Below are 22,500 nucleotides of genomic sequence, written 5' to 3'. Positions count from 1 at the left end.
GACCGAATGAATTTCCGATTTTTGATGATGATGATATTGATGATGATACCGCTCACGACCCAGATCAATTAACACCGTTGTGCATTAATATTTGCCAGTGTTCCGGTTGCTGCAGGGTTGTTTTTTTTTTGGGCTATTAGACTATTGGCTCTTGTGTGGACGAAAGTGTCCACTCAGAATCATATATATGTATATATATATATATATATATATATATATATATATATATATATATATATATATATATATATATATATATATATATATATTATTACATATTGGTTGTAGCCTATTTTAGTTTTAAGTTTGTTAAGGTTATTTTGGTTTATTTGAACGGTGTTACGGTTATTTGAATGTTTTAATATTAAGTGGTTGTTTAGTTTTAAGAAATATAGTGTTAAGGTTATGTTTTGTTTTCATTTTCCTTCTGTCCAAGAGTCCAGTTGATAATGTAAGGGGAAAGTTTGTGCGGAGGTGACATTTGTCAGTTAGTGTGATCAAGGGTGTGGGGGTTGTTATTGCGACATCCCGCTACAGCGGGTCTTACTTGAACAGGGCCACTTACAAAAATTTATATAACGCCCTCACACATAATGACATAATAAATTGAAATCACCTTTAAAGTCTTCCGTAACGTTTCAACACACAGCATACAATACAGTATATGTTGTATTTAAACTTAAACACTTTGGAGAGGACACACTCAAGGCACTTGAGAGAGAGAGAGAGAGAGAGAGAGAGAGAGAGAGAGAGAGAGAGAGAGAGAGAGAGAGAGAGAGAGAGAGAGAGAGAGAGAGAGAGAGGATGAACTTTGGGTCTTTCACAGGACAAGCTGTTTCCCTTCTGCCCTATGCATCCCTACGGGCGTATATATATATATATATATATATATATATATATATATATATATATATATATATATATATATATATATATATATATATATATATATGTGTGTGTGTGTGTGTGTGTGTGTGTGTATGTATGTATGTATGTATGTTGACTTAGATATTCAAGATCCTTCTAGATCAGGAGTCTAGAAGCTTGCAAGGCAACTCTCTCAGCAGATCCGCCCAAACCCTTTTCTGAAACATTAAAAAAAGATAAAATCTAATGCTGGGGTTTTTGAGTACCTTCTAAACATGTGGCAAATAAAACACTTGCATAATCTCTCAAAAAAAAGATGCAACACCATAAAAAAATTACATAAGCCCTCGTTCCTACCTCATATAGTTCATATTGCATACTTAATCGAGTTTACATAAGACTTTGTAGCAAAATACATGAAATAATAAGTTCATTCTCAAAAATAACCTAAATATACGTATACTGACATAAATGAGAAATAAAATGAAATAACCAACGATAGTCTTATGTAAAATTCAAAACTACAAAAGAGGAACTCACCTTGTGACCTGGCTATTCACCTCTTAAATACAAAAATTGAATACATAATATGTCAGGATGCCTGAAAACTTTAAATCAATAACAATGAAATACATAAATCAAATACAAAAATAAATTTTTTACTCTATACTAAACCAGCTTCCTAAGAATATATATATATATATATATATATATATATATATATATATATATATATATATATATATATATATATATATATATATATATATATATATATATATATATATATATATATATATATATATACATATATATATATATATATATATATATATATATTTAATACCTTAATGTATGGACTCTTCTCTCTCTCTCTCTCTCTCTCTCTCTCTCTCTCTCTCTCTCTCTCTCTCTCTCTCTCTCTCTCTCCTAACAGAAGGGTGATGTCACGTGTTCAAGTGACCCCCACCCCCGCCCCTGGCGCTACTGTTTGCATGTAATACAGACTTTAGGCCTGAGACTTTGTAGAGGAGCCCTTACATTTTCCCAAATTTGGTCAGTCATAAAAAAGAAAAACTGAGCAACATATTCCATTCACTTTGAGGTTTTCATCCACCAATCTTCCAATATAGAAGCTCTTCAACCTAAGTGAGTATTCGAAGCAACTATACACGTTTTTTTTTTTCTTTTAATCTAGAGCAAATATGCTATTAAAATGTACAATTACTACACCCAACCTTAATTACCCTCTTTCATTTCCTCATCTTGGATAAAAAAAAACAAGAATCTCGTGTCAAATTGCCAAAATGTTCAGAGCTTGTTTATCTCTCTCTCTCTCTCTCTCTCTCTCTCTCTCTCTCTCTCTCTCTCTCTCTCTCTCTCTCTCTCTCTCTACTCTCTCTCTCTCTCTCTCTCTGTTTCCTTTTTAGTCTTAAAAATCGTCTCATGTGGGTGGCATTGCTTCTTTATTCTGGCTTAGAACAGACTGTGAATGTTCAGTGTCGGATTTACCACCATTGCATCCAAACAACCAGCAAAAATGATAAACTATCAAGAGTAGTCATTGATATACCAATTCTTCGTGCATAATGAGAAATATTGGCTTCCAATAAAGTGTTAGTTTTCTCACTGTGTATTGCATGAGAATCTATGTTGTTTTTTTATAGAAATATCTTTAAATATTGTCGAGTTATTATAAAGAATAATTATAAAACTGTAACTAGATAGTGAACTATTATTCTCTCCTATACTGATTAATTCATAACATGTGTGGTAACACTGCCTGTCATTAGGAAGTTACTATTGTGACATCAATAGGATCATCATAGTCATCTTCATTCATAATGATGTCAGCATTCGAAAACGACAGTCCCTTGCAAAGAAACACATTTAGGAAAGAGAAAAATATACCCCTTCCTCTCTACATCTGCAGCCAGTAGTCAAAATTTTTGCTAGATACCATATTTAAAAGATCTGGAGGAGCAGGTTTTAGCTATATTAATTGGCACCAGTCCTTTTGTAGCTACATTACATCACCATTGCGTATGTGGCAAGTCATTTCTCAACCACTTCTGCAATTGGCGATACCTGCGTAAATAATTGAAATAAGCTGCCACATATGTTGTAGGCAAAGAAGCTAAAGTGAATTTGATTTTATTCAGTGTTTGGAAAAATCACCAATATCTAGAAGCACCATATTCCTTAGTTCAGTATGACTGAAGAATGAAAGCCTTCCCTACTCAAGCAATCTTTGCAGGTTCAGCAGCTGGTTCGTCAAACATGGTAACGAGATCTTGTTATTCTTCATAGTTTTCCAACAGCTTTATGAACTTCTTCTTTTCTTGTTTGAAAAGGGAAGAAATAGTATACTCCCCATTGAATGCATGTAATCAAAATTGTCCTTGATAAATTATCCAAATTTCATTGAAGCTGGCATGTACAGTTTGCTTTCTGTATTTCCTTTGCTTGGTTTTATAATGCATGTAATTACCTTTGATCGAACTAAGGCTGTAAGGATAATTAAGAGGTTTACATTTTCTCCTACTATTGATACTGATTGAGATTTGGTAGATTTTTCAATAGTAGTAGAAAAAATCAGTGTGTCTGCATTTTTGGATACCTGTGTTAACGTAAAACCCTCAGTAATCGGCCTTGTGATAAGCATTGTGATAAGCAAGCTATCATTTCTCTCATTTGAGAGATAATTAGTCTGGTTTGATACCAAAATTGTTTTTATTAAACATTGAGTATCTGGTGGAAAATATTATTCGTCGAGGATGGCCAGCACTTTTTATTTATTTATTTTTTTAATAATTTTACTGTATATCCATGAAATATAAGAATAAAATTTTTCTTGTAGTACCCTTTTCTATATAATCTGGTCATCTGTTTATAATTGCCGAAACTATATCTCCTTTTACCTAACAAATCAATGAAACGGGAATCCTTCACCGATAGAAAATAATTTTCTATCACCAGCAATTCCTGTGTCATTAATGCTTCATACATCATTGAGTATGCGGCTAGTTCGGACTCAAAGTTAAGTCTGAATGGTTCTTGTAACTTCTTGGTAAATGTAATTATTCTAAATAACATCTCAGGCTCAACTGGACATTCAACTTTTCGTATTTTTACTCCTATCATGCTAGCTCCCAAGGGTTTATCCTTTTTCTTTCGTTTAAACTTGACCTTAACAAACTGCTGTCAGCGTTATTTAACATTGGGCAACCTTCACCACCATATTCCTTATGAGGATTTTTTTCTATATCTTTTACTCCCATGCTGCTTAACATCATGATATCATAATCTTCAAAGCTGGTGATTGTCTCCTAAAAAAGGAGCACTTCTGATATCTACATGCTACTATCCTGTACTGTAGTCAACATCACAATATTCCTGATTTTTCTCTGTACCCCTAAGATTAATAGGCATTTAAAGATACTATTGTATGAGGATCGAGTCTTCATTCCTTTAACACGTGTCAGTTCTATGCAAATCTTAATCTACAACATCAATGTCTATTTAATTGTCGTGTCAGACTACTTCCCGCACCATAACTTTTCTGTTTTTGTAAAATTTCTTCAAAATATTTTGGGGTAATGCAGTCCTTCAAGCTATACATTTCCTATAAATATGACTGAGCTTATTTTGCAGACAAAAAAATGACCACTGGCGTGGAATTACCGTAACCTCTTTTGAAGTTTTTTTTTTTTATTACCCATTTCCCTGAGCGATTTGCTTCGATAAACTACGTAACTGGAGTTACCATTTAAAAGTACAGAAACACGGGGTTTTGTAGTGGCACCTTCACCAAACAATCAAGGTACCATCGAACTTCCAAAGGGCATTTTGTATTACCTCACTGTCAATCAGCATAGAGTTAATCACTCGTAAAATTGCTTCTGTTGTTCGCCATTCACGAGGAGAGAGATTAGTTTCATTCAAGAATAATTTAGGCAGTTCAAATCATACTAGTATATGTGCCATTACTGCTTATGAGTAAGCATGACCAGTTCACATTTTGGCAACAGAGGCACTAATGTAAACAACATTAAAAAGTTGTTTTATTCGACTTTCATTCATGATGAAACCACATCACCTATAAAGGATAAAGGGAAACCACCAAGATGTACAATAATCTTACTGGAATGTGAATTTAGACCGCATTTTGCAACAAAGTAGCGAGCTGTGATATACGAAGATTGATCTATCAGCTTGGTCTAAAACTGTATTTATGGTGTCATAATTAGAAGGTGAAGCATTTGTGAAGGGAAGGTATGAGATCTTTGACACATCATAGGGCAATATATTTCTCCACGTTACCTTTCTATCCTGGACACCGTCTTAATTTGCCATTTTCTAAATTGCTACAAGGGTTACCTTGTTGTTACTGATACAGCAGTGGAAATTGGATTGAAACTAGCAAAATCCCTGACTTTTATAAACTACAGTCCTAATGAACTTTTATCTTTAAAGGGGGAACACGAACAAACGGTCCAAACTGACTACAATATTTTATGGTAGTAGGTGTTCCGGGGCACCTGTCACCCATTAAGATACTACCGCTAGAGAACTATTGGATCAGTTGAGTGGCCGGACAATCTACATTGGATCCTTCTCTCTCGTTAAGGCATATTTTGCTTTGTCTACATATGCACCGAAGAGTTTGGCATATTCTTTCCACATGCTCCACTGTCCGCATACACCTCACCACACTGATATTACAAATAATTCTACTTCACTCAAAGGCTTAACTACTACATTGTAATTGTCCAATAGCTAATATCCTCTTGGTAAGGATAGAAGAGAATCTTTAGCTATGGTAAGCAGCTCTTCCAGCAGAATAACATCCCAAAATCAGCAGAATAACATCCCAAAATCAAACCATTGTTCTTTAGTCTTGGATAGTATTATAGCCTCTGTATCATTGTTCAAAAAATATTTCATTTTGGGGTCCATTTATTGCCTTTCTTCATTGGACATTCTTTCTTTGTTGGAATCCTTAGGCTTGTGGCATCCTACTTTTCCAGCTACGGTTGTAGCTTAGCTACTACTACTACTACTACTACTACTACTACTACTACTACTAATAATAATAATAATAATAATAATAATAATAATAATAATAATAACAGAAAAGGCGCATGGGATCTTCTCCAATCTAGTGACTGGATAATCTGAAGTAGAATCCTTTGAAGGGTGACATTGAATTGCACCCATTCTTTGGAAAGTACTGAATCCACCAATTGTGCTGAATTTCCCATCGGCATTGTTGAATAGAATTTGCATGAATGAGTATGTCTGAGGTTCCCGGCTGAATATTCCAAAACTGATGCTGGAATGCTGCTTCAGCATAGTAAGAACATAATCCCAAGGTAGTAGGTTGGCTAGGGCACCAGCCACCCGTTAAGATACTACCACTAGTGAGTTGTGGCGTCTTTTGACTGACCAGACAGTACCACATTGGATCATTTTTCTCTGGTTACAGTTCATTTCCTCTTTGCCTACACATACACCGAATAGTCTGGCCTGTTCCTTACATATTCTCCTGTCCTCATACACCTGACAACACTGAGTTTACCAAACCATTTTTCTTCACACAAGGGGTTACTGCACTGTAATTGTTCAGTTGCCACGTTCCTACTTTCCTCTTGCCAAGGGTAGTGGAGACTCATCAGCTATGGTAAGCAGCTCTTTTAGAAGAGGGACACTCCAAAATCAAACCATTGTACTCTTGTCTTGAGTAGTGCCATAGCCTCTGTACCATGGTCTTCCACTATCTTGGGTTAGAGTTCTCTTGCTTGAGGGTACACTCGGGCACACTATTCTATCTAAATTCTCTCCCTCTTGTTTTGTTAAGGTTTATATAGTTTACATAGGAGATGTTTATTTCAATGTTGTTACTCCTCACAGGGCTATTTTCCCTGTTAGAGCCCGTGGTCTTATAGGATCCTGCTTTTCCAACTAGGGTTGTAGCTTAGCAACTAATGATAATGACAAGAGCACATTCAGTAGAAACAAAGAACTATACTTTTCACTGAAATGAACAAGAAGACTTATTTGTAGTGGCGATATAAAACCTCTTGGTCTAGCAGCTTTAAGGATGGTATCTGAAATGGCTGTACTATTTTCTATCCCATGTTCTTTGATGTCCTTCCTTGTTTTGTAAGACAAAAGTTTAAACAAGGCAGTTGATGGTTTCTGGAATAAATGAATCCAAGTCAGTTAAGATTTTTTGTGGTGAATATTGATTATTTTCATACACTTGTGACCATACATCTTAAGCAATTTATTTGACAGTTATATTAGAAATCCAAAGCCACTCTTCTTTCTCATCATGACCTCTGTTTTTAGGACCAATCATTAATCAGATTTTCCCCCTAATCACGAAGACACTCCACTGTTTTATATATATATATATATATATATATATATATATATATATATATATATATATATATATATATATATATATATATATATATATATATATATATATATTTATGCACAGAAATAACAATGTCTTGTCCATATCATATATTTGTTAGTTCAGACTTTACTGCCAAATCAATTGATGACTTACGCTATTATTCCTCAAAATTCTGAATTATTATACAGTATATAGATAGACCTCTGTATTTTTCTGCAGGTAGTTGAAACCATGGGTCATTGTTTTAGAAACTAATACTTTTGAGACTACAACATTTCATAAAAAAAACATGCACGGTAGAATGTTTTATTTCAGGTGGAATTGTATCTTGCCTCATCAGCAGCTAAACCAATTACATGACATATGCGAGTAGGCTACATACTGTTTTGTTCCGCTTTGAAAATAGTCACTTTAACATGAAGTCTCTCTAAACGATATACAGATTCCCGATTAATTTCTGTGTTTTGTTATAGTTTCTCTTTTTTAATCATATATGAATTTTCTCTTCCATAGACAAGACAATCGTGAACTATTTAAAATTCTGAACATAGACATCTTAGAGACATTGTAAGCACCTGAGAGGTTTCCTGTCTCTCCTGGAAGTTTGAGAACTTCTCTCTTTCATATACACCTTCCTACAATTTTCCTGCACCTTCACACTTTTCAGTTCTTGTAACTGATGTTTTCCATCTTTCCATCTAATGCTAAAGGCTGTCAACATCTTTACAACTTCCTCTTTAACATCTCGTGTCTCACCCTAAGAAAGCTGTCCATCAGAAATAAAGCATTTCCTCAATGAAGACCTTTTCCATACTATGGAATAACGGATATGATGACTCTTTTCATCGTCCTGAAAGAAAATACAACAATAACTCACTTAAAAGCTAAAAGCATTTTTTTCAATATTGTACAAAAGAAATATTACCATGTGATATTCAAGGGGTTGCGGTGAAAAAAAAATGCGTACATTATTGCATCTCATGCACCAATATATATATATATATATATATATATATATATATATATATATATATATATATATATATATATATATAATAAGTTTTTGAAAAGCAATTTATATATGGATACAAATTCCCGTAAAGTGAGTCTCAACAATGAAATTTGCAAACAAAATAAATAAATAAATAAATATATAAATAAATAAATAAATAAATAATTAAATAAAAGATAGAAAATAAAGTTTTTTATTCTTCCATTTTTTTCATGATGGCAGCCAAATGTAGGCCGGTGGAGGGTACAAAATTATGTAGTTAAGTACCCTATTATGAACACAATTTAGTTTATTGCTCCTTTACCTATTTTCCCCTTTATTTGGCTTTTTTATTCCCTCTGATGACTAGCTTAAATACTTTCTTTATTTCTTTTTTTATTTTCTTTGGGAGTTGCAGTCAGCAAAATTGAACATTTGATATCTTTTCTGACTTCTATGAAACCTAATAAGTGATTATACTTTTGGAAAAATAAATCGTCGTTACTTATCTACACATTTTGTTTAATCTATTTTTTTTCTGACTTTTTTTTTCATACTGCGCCGATAACTCCATTTGAATTCTTGGGCTTAAAAATTATTAGATATAAGAATACTCAAGTTTTAACGATTGGGTTTCATTCAGACAATCAAATAAACCTCCCCGTTTTCCACTTACACTATAGAATATGAAACCTGACTCGAAATGGTGATACAATAGCTTTCACTTCGACCAAAAATTAAATACAGTATCTTTTTTCCCTTTTTTTTAATAATTTAACAGTTTCTTTTGAAGGAATTCTTTAGATCAAAAGCAATACATATGTGTGTAGCAATATTTTTTCGCGTATTTACCAAATTCTTTGACTTGTAGTTTTTTTAATGAATATATATTTGGAAAATTAGCATTACCAATTATTTACTTTCTTGCTATGCCCACTACTTGCAAAGATATACAGTAGTTATTAATGAGATCCCACATTTTCCTTCTTAAATGCATGATAATTGGTATCGTTATTTTATACGTTAGTACTATAGGTGTCAATGTTCTTTTGGCGTTGGCATGGCGCCCAAAAGTTGTTATTATTTAGGAAAACGAATTATCCTGATGGATTTTGTAGGTCTTTTTCGAAAATATATTTTCAGGCAATGTTTCATCCATTTCTTTATATTTAATTTTCGGAATACAAACGAAAGAAGGATAATTTCGTCAGATGCTCAACACTATTCATAGTGGTCGTCGGGAAAAAAATTAATATTCCACCTTTTTTAATCATTTACTACCAGTAAAAAGGGGTTATATTTTTGGAGATTTTAAAAATTCGTCAATAATTATGATCTTTTTATTAAAAACGTGTCAAACGTATCTCGTCAAATCGCTGACGTTAGAATATAAAACAACATCACCAGCAATAGAATTTTATTCATCTCTTCGATATAAATTACAGTAAAAATATTTGCCCTTGCACCTTTTAATCAAACTATTTAATTTATTTATCTCCCTGCTATTACACTGAAATCCTCTAGATATATGTCAGAGGGGAAAATGGCGCCTTAGAACGAGTATAATGTCATAGATTCATAAGTCACCTAGGTAGAACAACATAAGGTATGCAGGATATTTTCTAATTCCTTTCTCTCCTTCCAAACCTCTTTTTTACCATGGCAATAATTCTGAAGGATCTTAACCTAGTTATATATGCTTAATTCTTCCAGCTCGAGTGGTTGTGTATGTAATGTGAACTATTTAGTCTTTAACAACACTCACTTTTCACCATTCTACTGTAGCGCAGTTCATGCTTCCTTTCTTCAATTTTGCTATGCATCCACTTCAACTTTTATACACCTCAATTCCAAGGCTTTCTCCCATTTGCATTTAGGAGCTAAATGGGTTCCCAAATCCCAACATGGAACCATATACTCAAATTCATACATCCATATCCAATCCAATTCCTCGTACCCAATATCTGACATTTCCTAATGGCATCCAAATTAGAGACTGTATAACTTCAAAGGTTTATTCGAGGTACCTACATATGAGTATGCCTTATTCCACTGAATTACAGTATAGCTACTCATTGTTTTCTTCTTTCTCTATTATTCTTTTTCTCAGTTTCTTTAAGGGCAAAAATAATTTCTTTAGACATCCATTTAACCAAACCTAAATAGATGTTCTAAAGAAAGTAACGCTAACATATGTCTTGTTTCAAACTGCAAAAATTAAATAAAGTTATCTCTTTACATTTGATTTTGGTAATATTGAACACCGCCATTGATTTACAACTGTTATAGTATAGGTTCTAAACATTTATGTAGGTAGGTAGCTGGGTTATTGTTAGAGACAAATTTTTCTATATATTTCTGCATATTTGAATGTGTTTTGTAATACTATTATGATTAGTTAATTAATATACATTTAGAAATTGTGGGAAACTCTATCTGCTACATTATAATACCAAACTTATTTTAGAACTACTATGCATTTCTTGGCCGTGTCCAATTGGTTTTCGCTGATAAAATCCTACCAAAACATCGGATATGGGTCACATGTTGGAAATAGGTATTTGAAGCCACAGCCTAATTGGCAAAAATATGCAATAATGTCTAATGTGAATAATGAAGGCACTTACCAGAGCTAATCTAAGGGTAACTTAGCTAAATTTAGACGCACCAGAGAGAGACTATATAGACATCATTACTGAAGGCCTTCCCACTCATTGATACTCTACTGTAGTATGACGTACTTACTATACACTCAAGTCGTATAACCACTTTATGAATGAAGACACACAAACAGCTACCCTATACACTTAAGTGAAGTGAAGCACTAGACAACAGTCACGTAGAACAGATTGGCTTTGACGTATGCATGGTCTGCTGTCCTCCGCCTGTTATCTGCGTGTTTACTATTGTAAATGGAAAGTTTACTGGGTATTATGTCTGATGTCATAGTTCACGTCACAACTAGCCTCTCTCTGGGTGCGTCTAGATTTAGCCAAGTTACTCTATCAATTTTTTCTATTTACTCTGTTAAGTGCCTTTATTATTCACATTAGACATTACTGCATATTTTTGCCAATTAGACTGTGGCTTGAAATACCTATTTCCAAAATGTGACCCATATCCAATGTTTTGCTAGGATTTTATCAACGAAAATCAATTGAAAATGGCCTGAAATGCATAATAGTTCAAAAGATTACAAGTTGTTTAAGTATGTTTTTATTACAAGAACCTTGTCAACTATGTTCAATATGACATTATGCCTTATGGTGAACGTAAAAAAGTATTGGTATTCACAATGTAGGCTTTTTTTTCCTCTCAGAAAAAATAATCATATTTATCAGTTTAAATTTAGGTTTTTCCCACCGATGAGCAGAGGATTTATGTTTGTTTTACTACAAAAAAAAGAAAAAAAAAAGAAAAAAAATAAGGAACATTTAAAACATTATAAAAGTTAAATCAAATTGAATAAGATGAAATATTTTTTAAAGATTTATGTTTTAGGGGAATATCCAAATTATGATTTATTTTATTCGAACAATCAATATTTTTAATGACTGCACCGTCTTCCTACCTCCATGTTAAGTGTTATTCAAATAAAAAAAAATTCCTCTCAATTTGTTAAATATATCCCGAAGATATTTGGAAACAAATATCCCAAGAAAGGGGTCAAGCTCTAAACCGGATACCGTCCTCGAGATGTAATAATAAAGTGATCAGTAATATGAAGACATTTCAATATAAAATTTCGTTTAGAATATGACTAACTAATCTACGTTGAAAACAAAAATAGTGTTACTGACCACCTCAATTTTAATAACCCGTTCACTCTCCACTTTTATTAAAGTAATGGAAAGGGATCTAACATCTATTTGAAAAGAAAACAGGATAGTATGGAGTTAAAAAGGTTCAGGGAAAATATTAAGAAGATGAACGGCATGGGTAGGAGTGCAGATACTGTTTCCTTACAGAGGAAATGTAGGAGCATTTAGACCAAAATTTGTCATTAAGAAAGATATCGCTCTAAATGGAATCAAGACTGAGATCAATGGAGATTTAACCATAATCCCTGAGTTATCGTGTAAGCTTCCCGAATTAGCCTGCTTTGAACAAAAGGTAACCTCCGTAACGAACTGGCTTCAATCTGACTACAAGAGGGGAAAAAAAAAATCTGGAATCATCAGCATCAATGAAGAAATTGGGGGAATCTAAGATCAGTCATGAAGTTCCTGAAGCCTTGTGAAAAACCATCTATGTATTTAAAAGTTCATCATAAATATTCTATCTTTACATTTGAAAGAATCTAGAGATTTAAACTATCATATTCTTTTTATTTAATCTAGAGTTTCCAAATAGTTTTGTATCAAAAATTCACCATCATAATCTTTTTATTAATTTGTAATACGAAACCAATGTAGTTCTGAGGCAGAGACACAATGTAATTCGAAACACGTATCGACAGCAAACAATAAATGAACTGTTTTAATTTTACTTTTTTTTCTGAAAACTATATGGAGGACAGTCTTTCTTCAGTTTTTTAACACCACAAAGATGTTAATTATTCATTACAAACGTAGTGTGAAATCCCCAAGTAGCACATTTAGAAGAGTCAAGGCATGGATAACCGGGATAGAAAAAGATAGGGTGCTTCACTTAGAAAAGAAAGCTCGAGTCTCGACTCAGGAGACTTCAGTCTGTTATAAATTATGATGTGTACCAGATGAATTGGAATCAAGGATAAACGTAGTTATGAAATATGGACCTTCTGAGAGATTAAGTAAGCTTTACGTGCTAAGATGCTTTGCACAATCGAAGTCATTACTGAAAGCTTGGCATCAACCCTTTTTAAATCTTGGTATCTTCTGCTATATCGGGGAAAGGAGAAAAAATGCTTGGATAAGAGAGGAGAAACTGTTTCATTGCAGAGAAAATTCAGCAGTATCAACACAAAAAAGGTTTATTAGGAAAAGTGCCCCTTTAAATAAAATCGACTTCCAGATCAATGCAGATACAAACATAATTTATGAGAGAACATGTAAGCTTTTCGGAATAGTCAATTTTCAACAAGGAATAACATTACCATAAAATTGACGTCAATCTGATGGCGGAAACCTTGAATCGTAACATTCAACAAAGAAGTGGAGGGCCTGGAGGATCGGCCACGTAGTTTTAAGAAGTCTTGTGTAAAATCATTATTTGTATATAAAGGTCGATCATAAAATTTTATCTTTATGTTTGATCTTTAATGTCTGACCTAGGGATCAGAGCCCCAAGCGAAATCTTTTAAAGACAATAGCTTCTGAACGGCCAGTGGTATGTCACTGTAGATACAAGTTTCGTGGACCAGGGTTCGATTCCCAGCCGCACAGAAGCTATTGACTTTCAGAGATTTCGCCGGGGCTCTGATCCCTAAGTCGGTAAGAGAATCCAGACATTAAGGTATCCGAAATATAGGGCTTATTTGGATACGAAAAACATGTCGAAATATGCAAAATTTATCATTATTAGAATGCCAAGTCACAAACAGACCAATTAACTACGATGGTAAAAATGCACTGATTTCAATTCCAAGCACAAAAAACGGAATTCGACAGCTATAAGTACGGATGAATTGTCATTGACTTTAATCTTTCTTCGTGGCCAAGTGGTATGTCACTGTTGATACAAGTTTCGTGGATCAGGGTTTGATTCCCGGCCGCTCAGAAGCTATTGTCTTTTAGAGATTTCGGCCGGGGCTCTGCTCTCAAGGTTGGTAAGAGAATCCAGACATTAATGTATCCGAAATATAGGGCTTATTTGAATATGGAAAACACGTCTAAATGTGCAAAATTTATCATTATTCGAATGCCAAGTCACAAACCTACCAATCAGCTGCGATGGTGAAGATGGGTTGATTTCCATTCCAAGTACAAAAGGCCTGAATTCGACAGGTATTAGAACAGAACAATTTTCATTGACTATTTCTTTTTTCATGGCTAAGTGGTATGTCACTGTTGATACAAGTTTTGTGGACCAAGGTTCGATTCCCAGCCGCTCAGAAGCTATTGACTTTCAAAGATTTCGCCTGGGGCACTAATCCCAGGATCGGTAAGAGAATCCAGACAATGTATCCGAAATATACGGCTTATTTGAACATAGAAAACACGTCTAAATGTGCAAAATTTATCATTATTAGAATGCCAAGTCACAAATCTACCAGTCGTGAAGATGGGTTGATTTCCATTCCAAGTACAAAAATCTGAATTCGACAGGTATACGTACAGAACAATTGTGATTGATTTTTTTATTTCTCCATGGATGAGTGGGATGTCACTGTTGATACAAGTTTCGTGGACCATGGCTCCATTCCCGGCCGGTCAGAAGCTATTGTCTTTCAGGGATTTCGCCTGGGGCTCTGATCCCGAGGTAGGTAAGAGAATCCAGACAGTAATGTATCGGAAAAAGGGAGCTTATTTGAATATGAAAAACACGTCTAAATGTGTAAAATTTATCATTAATCGAATGCCAAGTCCCAATCCTACCAATTACCTAGGATAGTGAAGATGGGTTGATCTCAATTCTAAGTACAAAAAACCTGAATTCAGAGGGCATAAGTACCGAAGAATTGTCATTGAGTTTTATCTCTCTTCGTGGTCAAGTGGTATGTCACTGCTGATACAAGTTTCGTGGACCAGAGTTCGATTCCCATCCGGCCAGAGGCTATTGTCTTTCAGATTCCAGACATTAATGTATCCAAGATATAGGGCTTATTTGCATATATATACATTTATATATATATATATATATATGTATATATTTACATATATAAATATATATATATACAGTATATATATATATATATATGTACACACACATATATATATATATATATATATATATATATATATATATATACATACGTACATACATATATATATATATATATGTGTATATATATATATATATATACATATATATATATATATATATATAGTTATAGTTATATATATACACACGCATATATATAGTTATAGTTATATATATACACACGCATATATATATATATACACACATATATATATATATATAGTTATATATATATACACACGCATATATATATATGTGTGTGTGTGTGTATATATATAATCATTTATATGTACACACGCATATATATATACTGTATATGTGTGTATATATATATAATTATACACACACACACAAATATATATATATACATCTATATATATATATATATATATATGTTTGTATATATATATATATATATATATGTATATATATATATATATATATATAAATACAGTATATATATATATATATATATGTGTGTGTGTGTGTATCTATCTATCTATATATATATATATATATATATCACTGGCTAATAAGTTTACTCTAAGCTATATATAAAATATTTATAAAAAAATCCTATTATGGTGAAAATCAAGACAGCCGGTCTTTATTCAACCATGGGAGCAGGCAGACTTTAGAAGTGGGTATTCAACAACTTATTGTATTCATGTAAATAACCAGCTAATGGAAAAATAGACAAATTGTGACAAATCACTATGTATGGCACTTATACTCTACGAGGAAGTGTTTGATACTGTAGAAACTTTAGCAGTAATGAAAGTCCTACAAAGGCAAGGAATTGATGAGTCGTTTGTTAGAGCACGTGAAGATATTTGTACAGCATCCCTAAAACTACATACAGGTGGTGATAAAACTGCGTCTGAATAAAGGTTTTTACAGGTAAAACCCTTATCTCCTAAATTACTACAGCATACCCAGACTTGTTTTATTTCTAAATATAGATTGGGGATGTAGGAATTAACATTAATGATGAATACCCTCACAACTTACAATTTGAAGATGACATAGATCTGTTTATTAATGATGGGAGGATATGCAAGAGATGATAACATATTTAAATAAAGAGAGCAGAAATGTGGGACTTAAAATGGACATGAGATAGTGTGCAATGAAAATGCATAGAGATAACAAATAAGGGTTAGGAGTCAACCGTTAGAGATTGATGATGATCATACATACTTAGGACACACAGTAAGTGTTTCCCTAGTACATTAGACCAAAATTAAATGTAGGAAAAGCATGGAATGGGAAGCTTTTGCTATACAAAATGAGAAAAATTAGAAAAACCACTTGCCCTTTAAATAAATGATTTACTCAGGGGTCCTACCAGCGTTAACGCATGCATAAAAAAATATTTACCAAGCATAAAAAAAAATTACAGAGTTTCTAGAGCCTTAAAACATTAGCGGATTACAACTCAAAGAGATATGGAACGATTTATGGTGGGAATATCACTAGGGCACAAAGAGAGAGAAACATGGATACGAGGGTCAACTAAAATAGAGGATATTCTAACTACATGTTAGAAACACGATTGGACATTGGCAGAACATATGATAAGTATAACAGCTAATAAACTGGCCTTTATAATAACTGAATAGGTCCCTCGAGATTGGAAATAAGCAGGGGGAAGTAAGAAAAGATGATGGATTAACAAATTAAGAAAATTTTCGGGTACTGAAAGGCAAAGAAGAACATTGACAGATGGTTGTGGAAGGATATGACTAAGGACTATGTTCTGTAGTTATGGCTGAATATAATATATATATATATATATATATATATATGTATATATATAATTATATATACATATATATATATATATATATATCCAAGAAAGGAAATGTTAGAAATCTCCTTGGGGTTAGTAATTTTGTCTAATTCGCATAAGCTCAACCTAATAGTAATCATACTATATTTTGTACCATAGTAGTTAGTAAACTGTGGTAGACAACGTTTATGTGTATTTACTAATTGGTGAAAAGGAATGTTGAACAACCCCCCCCCCCACTCCCCGGGGCTACATATGGCAACAAATGTCAGTTCAGACTATTTCATGTACTTGCGTGCGAAGGAGGTTCATCTCCATCTTTACAACTCGGTAGCTAATATAAGGAAAAACATTCACTCCTCTCTCTTATCACTAGTAAACCTGTTCATGACGGTAACTGGATAGTAATCATTATGGTGACTGCTTTGTCAAAAGCATAACACTTCACTTTATTCCATCTTTAAAAAACAAACATACTGTGAAGTAGGTGCATACGAAAATATGGGGTATGAGTAACAAAAATTACCATAATGAAGAAAAGGGTCAAAACACTTTTTGAATTAGATCTCGATTTAGGTTTTGCATACTATAATTGTTGCAGAACAGCAGTCATATGAGGAAGAGAAATCCTGATGTACAAAATTTAATATATATATATATATATATATATATATATATATGTATGTATATATATCAGTTTTATTAAGCAATTCGTCTTAAGCAATATCATATATTTCCTTAGCTCTTAACATCATACACTAATATTTATAAGAATAGGTACCCGCTTGCAATTTGGCGTTTATTGTAAGAACATTAAATTAAAAGACACTTCGCTTTTGAGATGAAATTCACCATGAAACCGGAAGTCACTATTACCAACCGTCGAGACCTCTCGCTCCTCGACCATGGTCATGAATGGAAGCACAACTATAATTCTGTCACTGACCATAAGATATACCAGGTATCAACCTCAAAGTTTTGTTTCAATGACTAAATGGCTAAATCACTCATTATGAAAGAATCATATCCTCAACTCGTAATCACTTATAAATTTAACTTAACAATAAGAAATTTTCCTAGTCTAAAAAACATCAAGAGGCTTAGCCAATACTGTTTTTATTTGCTACAGTTGTGAGATTGGTAAAATTTTAGTAACATGTAAAAGTGTTCAGGGAAACCCTCCCAGAACAGAGTGAATTCAAAAAGAAAAAAAGAAAGAAAAGAAAAAAAAACTCAAACTAATGAACTGCCAAGTGCAGACAAGTTCAAATTTAGAATAAAGTTTTCTTCACTCGTAAAATGGCACCATCACTGAAAACAGCTATGCATTAATAGTCATCGATTTTTGTACCATGAAAACAGGACTACAATATGGAAAATGACAGTTCTAATTATTCCTTTGCTAAAGGAATAGGTCAACTTCCTTCTAGACCAGAGAACTCAAGTTCACAGGAATTTGGTACAGTCATACCGAATCAGACTGGCTGTGTCATGTCCAAGATGCAATGGTGGTTGCTGAATGTACTATTGAGGCCAATAATTTCTGTCCACTCCGGGTGAAAGGACCACAAAATTACTACTACCATTTTGGATGTACTTCCTCTCCAGAGCGTAAACTATCGACATGGCATTTTTCGATATAAACTCACTCTCTCTCTCTCTCTCTCTCTCTCTCTCTCTCTCTCTCTCTCCACGATAGGCAGTGCCCGCTACCGGTCAAAGTACCCATACCCAAGGGCCGTCGGACAGCGATTTTTTTTTCCTTTTTTTCAAGTGCCGTGAGAGGATTTGGCTTCGGGATCAGGCGGGGAGCTGATCAGGGCTGGTGCTAGATAGAAAATGATTAGTCATTCAAATATAAGGAGTAAAATTTTGAACATACTGGAGAGAGAGAGAGAGAGAGAGAGAGAGAGAGAGAGAGAGAGAGAGAGAGGGGGGGGGATTTACTATTTATTAGTGGTGAAATTGATAAGGAAAATGGTCTTTTAGGTCAAGAGTAATTTCCATAACAGCACAAGAAAGGAATAGAATACGAACAAAGGATTAACAAGGAAAAATGATTGGGAAGGGACTTAGAGTTTGATGCGATCACTTGAAGTGGTAAGAAGAGGGGGAGGGGCAATATCACCCCCCCCCCCTTGGAAACTTTCCATACGTATGGGCACGTGATTGGTTAACGGAAACAGAACGGAGTCTATGAAGTAAACTTGAATGAACTTGCATGGGAAACTTGTTCAGAGCAAGTATTTATGTGAAAACTGTGTGTAATACGGTAATAACAACAGGTATTAGGGAAAAATAGTAAGTAAAATGAAGAGAATAATAAATACTTAATGGTTATAAACTGGAATGATGTAATAAGGGAGAAAACGGTTGAAAGGTGGTGTGGAAACAACGAGAAATGTACAAGGGGGTATTGCATCAACGAATAAATAACAACGTTATCAGAGGGACCAAGACTCGTAGTATACTTGAATAACTAGGGTAAAAAATAATATATCCACGTGGGTATTGCATAAACATGCGGTATTAGAAGAATGGTTAGGATAAAACGCAATATGCTCATGTGGTTATTGCATGAAAAAGTGGATACATATGGTATTAGAAGGGTCAGATCAAGAAGAATACTTGAATGACGTAGGTACAAATGAGGAGGGTTAAAAGAAAACTAGTAATTCTTGCGTAAAACGTAATATGTACATATGGGTATTACATAAAAGGAACGGTACAGTTGTATTAGGTCAAGTAGAATACTCGAATGTCGCGGGTAAAAATACTTGAATGACGTGGGGCAAATTGGGGAGGGTTATAAGGGAGAAAGTAATGCTATCGTTAAAAATAAAGGGAGAGGGGTTTATGCGCAGAAGATCTAAAACTGCTATGTACATACGAACGAACGGAAGCGAATGTCAACAAATAAATGAAAAATATACGGTTAGTATAGGTTAAAGATAATTTGTGCAGTTTTCCATGAATTTGATATACGTTCAAGAACACAATGTATAAAGAAGACGAGGTTAATTTTATCATTATACACAGTTTCACCGTATGTTTTCCAACCCAAAGCCCTGAGTCCCCCCCCCCCACCAAAAAAAAAAAAAGGGAATAACTTCTTACACATCCAGTTATAACACCTGGATACTATGCAATGTATAAATGACAGGGTTATTGATATGGCAAATTGGTGAGTGATAAGATGCCCATAACTCTTTAAACATTTGCTAAGCATATATTTCATTCCAGCAGATTGAATTTTCCCGCTTACGTTCTCCTTCAGAATTACAAAAGTCGATACCATAAAAGAAAATGAATTAATCAGTCGTTTTATACATAAATCATGTTTGTATTTACTTCCATAAAACCTCGATGATATTCCATTTCTTAGCGTTAATCATGTTATCTCCCATGATTTACAGATTGGGTGAGCCCTCTAATTTTCATCCTTCGATCGCAAGTAATAGTTACACACTAATAATTTTATTGGTAAACCTCTTTTATTCATCCACCATCACCATCATTATTACGTATTCAGTACGTGGCAACATCCTGCTTTTCACTTAACCCCATAATTTGTTTTCCTATCCGAAAACTACTAATTCCCTGAGTATATATATATATATATATATATATATATATATATATATATATATATATATATATATATATATATATATATTATTATTACTACTAGCCGAGCTACAACCCTAGCTGGAAAAACAAGATGATATAAGGCTACGGGCTCAAACTGGGATAAATAGCCCAGTGAGGAGAAGAAACAAGGAAATATAAATACGATATAAGAAGTAATGAAAAATCAAAATAAAATATTTAAAAAAAGCATTAACAACAGTTAAACAGATAATTCATATCTAACTATAAAAAGACTTACGTTAGCCTGTTCAACAGAAAAACATTTGCTGAAACTTTGAACTTTTGGAGTTCTTCTGATTCAATTACCCAATAAGGAAGATCATTCCACAACTTGGTCACAGCAGGAATAAAACTTCTAGAATACTGTGTAGTATTGAGTCTTATGATGGAGAAGGCCTGACGATTAGAAATACCTGCATGTCTAGTATTACGAATAGGATGAAACTGTCCAGGATGATCTGAATGTAAAGGATGGTCAGAATTATGAAAAATCTTATGCTACATGCATAATGAACTAATTGAACGACAGTGGCACAGATTGATATCTAGATCAGGAATAAGAAATTTAATAGACCGTAAGTTACTGTCCAACAAATTAAGAGAAGACTCAGCAGCTGAAGACTACACAGGAGATCAATACTCGAAACAAGGTAGAATGAAAGAATGTAAACACTTTTCCCGAATAGATTGATAACAGAAAATCTTAAAAGACAATAATCCAATGTGTTTCTCAGAAGTAAATTTGCAATCGAAAATCAAGACTAAAATTTTAAAAGTCACACAAAGTTAAAGAAACATAATCAATGCTGAGATCCGGATGTTGAGAAGCCCCTGTCCTTGACCTACTTACAATCATACTTTGAGTTTTGTTAGCATTCAACTCCATACCCTATAATTTGCACCATGCACTAATTTTAGCTAGATCTCCATTAAGGAGGTCGGCCGTTTAATGCTGATTTTTAATGACGACTTTGACATTCATACCACTTAATAAGGTGACTTAGAACATCTTCAAACTGCATAGATTTTTTTTCCTCTTACCTTCGGTTTTTTTTTTATGCCAGGGCGATTTATCCTGAAAATTAGTGTCTTTCAAATTCTATCTCATCCCTTGATAATTGTTACTAGGATACGGGATTTCTACCCTATATAGTCATGAAATAAACCTCCAATAATATGAACTTTTTTTGGTCTCAAAGTATTTTTTTTTTTGCCTAATATGATTTTTTTTTCATTATGGTAAAAATTAAACCTAAAAATTAGGAAAAGAAATTACGAAAAAAAAAATATGAAAAAAAAAATGTAGAAAAGGACTCCATTTCATTGTTTTTATAATGTATTCCTAGGTTATACTTAGTGTTTTTACAAAGACAATAATAATAAATCATGATTATTATGAATTTTATGTTGTTTGTTGGCATTAATAAAAGCAAACAAAGCTATTTATCATAATTTAATCATGATTGGTGATCCTTTTGCTCAATATCATGTCTCTTTTTTTTGTCCCTGTTAGGCAAGATGGCCGCTCCTCTATCCAGAACACCCTCTCTCTCTCTCTCTCTCTCTCTCTCTCTCTCTTTCTCTCTCTCTCTCTCTCTCTCTCTACCGATATTACCCTCTTCTGAAGTCTTAATACAGCGAATTTTCTTCTTCCTTATGTTAGCTAGATGTTGAAATTTTCTTTCCCTCTTTGAAATGATGAAATTCTGGTTGAAAACGAGAAAAACAAACTTTAAAATTAGTTAATGTTAGAGGCCGTTAAAAGTTTTCCTTTGTATTTTAAAAAATATAATATTATTAATTCATGATTATTATGAATTTGATGTTCCTTTTTTTGGATATTGATAAACAAAAACCAAGTTAATTATCATAATTCACTCATAAACGAATATTCACAATATCTTGCTTCTTTTGCTCGTATCAGGC

This window comes from Palaemon carinicauda, chromosome 1, assembly GCF_036898095.1.
Source record: "Palaemon carinicauda isolate YSFRI2023 chromosome 1, ASM3689809v2, whole genome shotgun sequence".
NCBI lineage: Eukaryota > Metazoa > Arthropoda > Malacostraca > Decapoda > Palaemonidae > Palaemon > Palaemon carinicauda.
The sequence above is the reverse complement of the archived record's forward strand: the minus strand, read 5'-3'. Positions refer to the sequence as shown.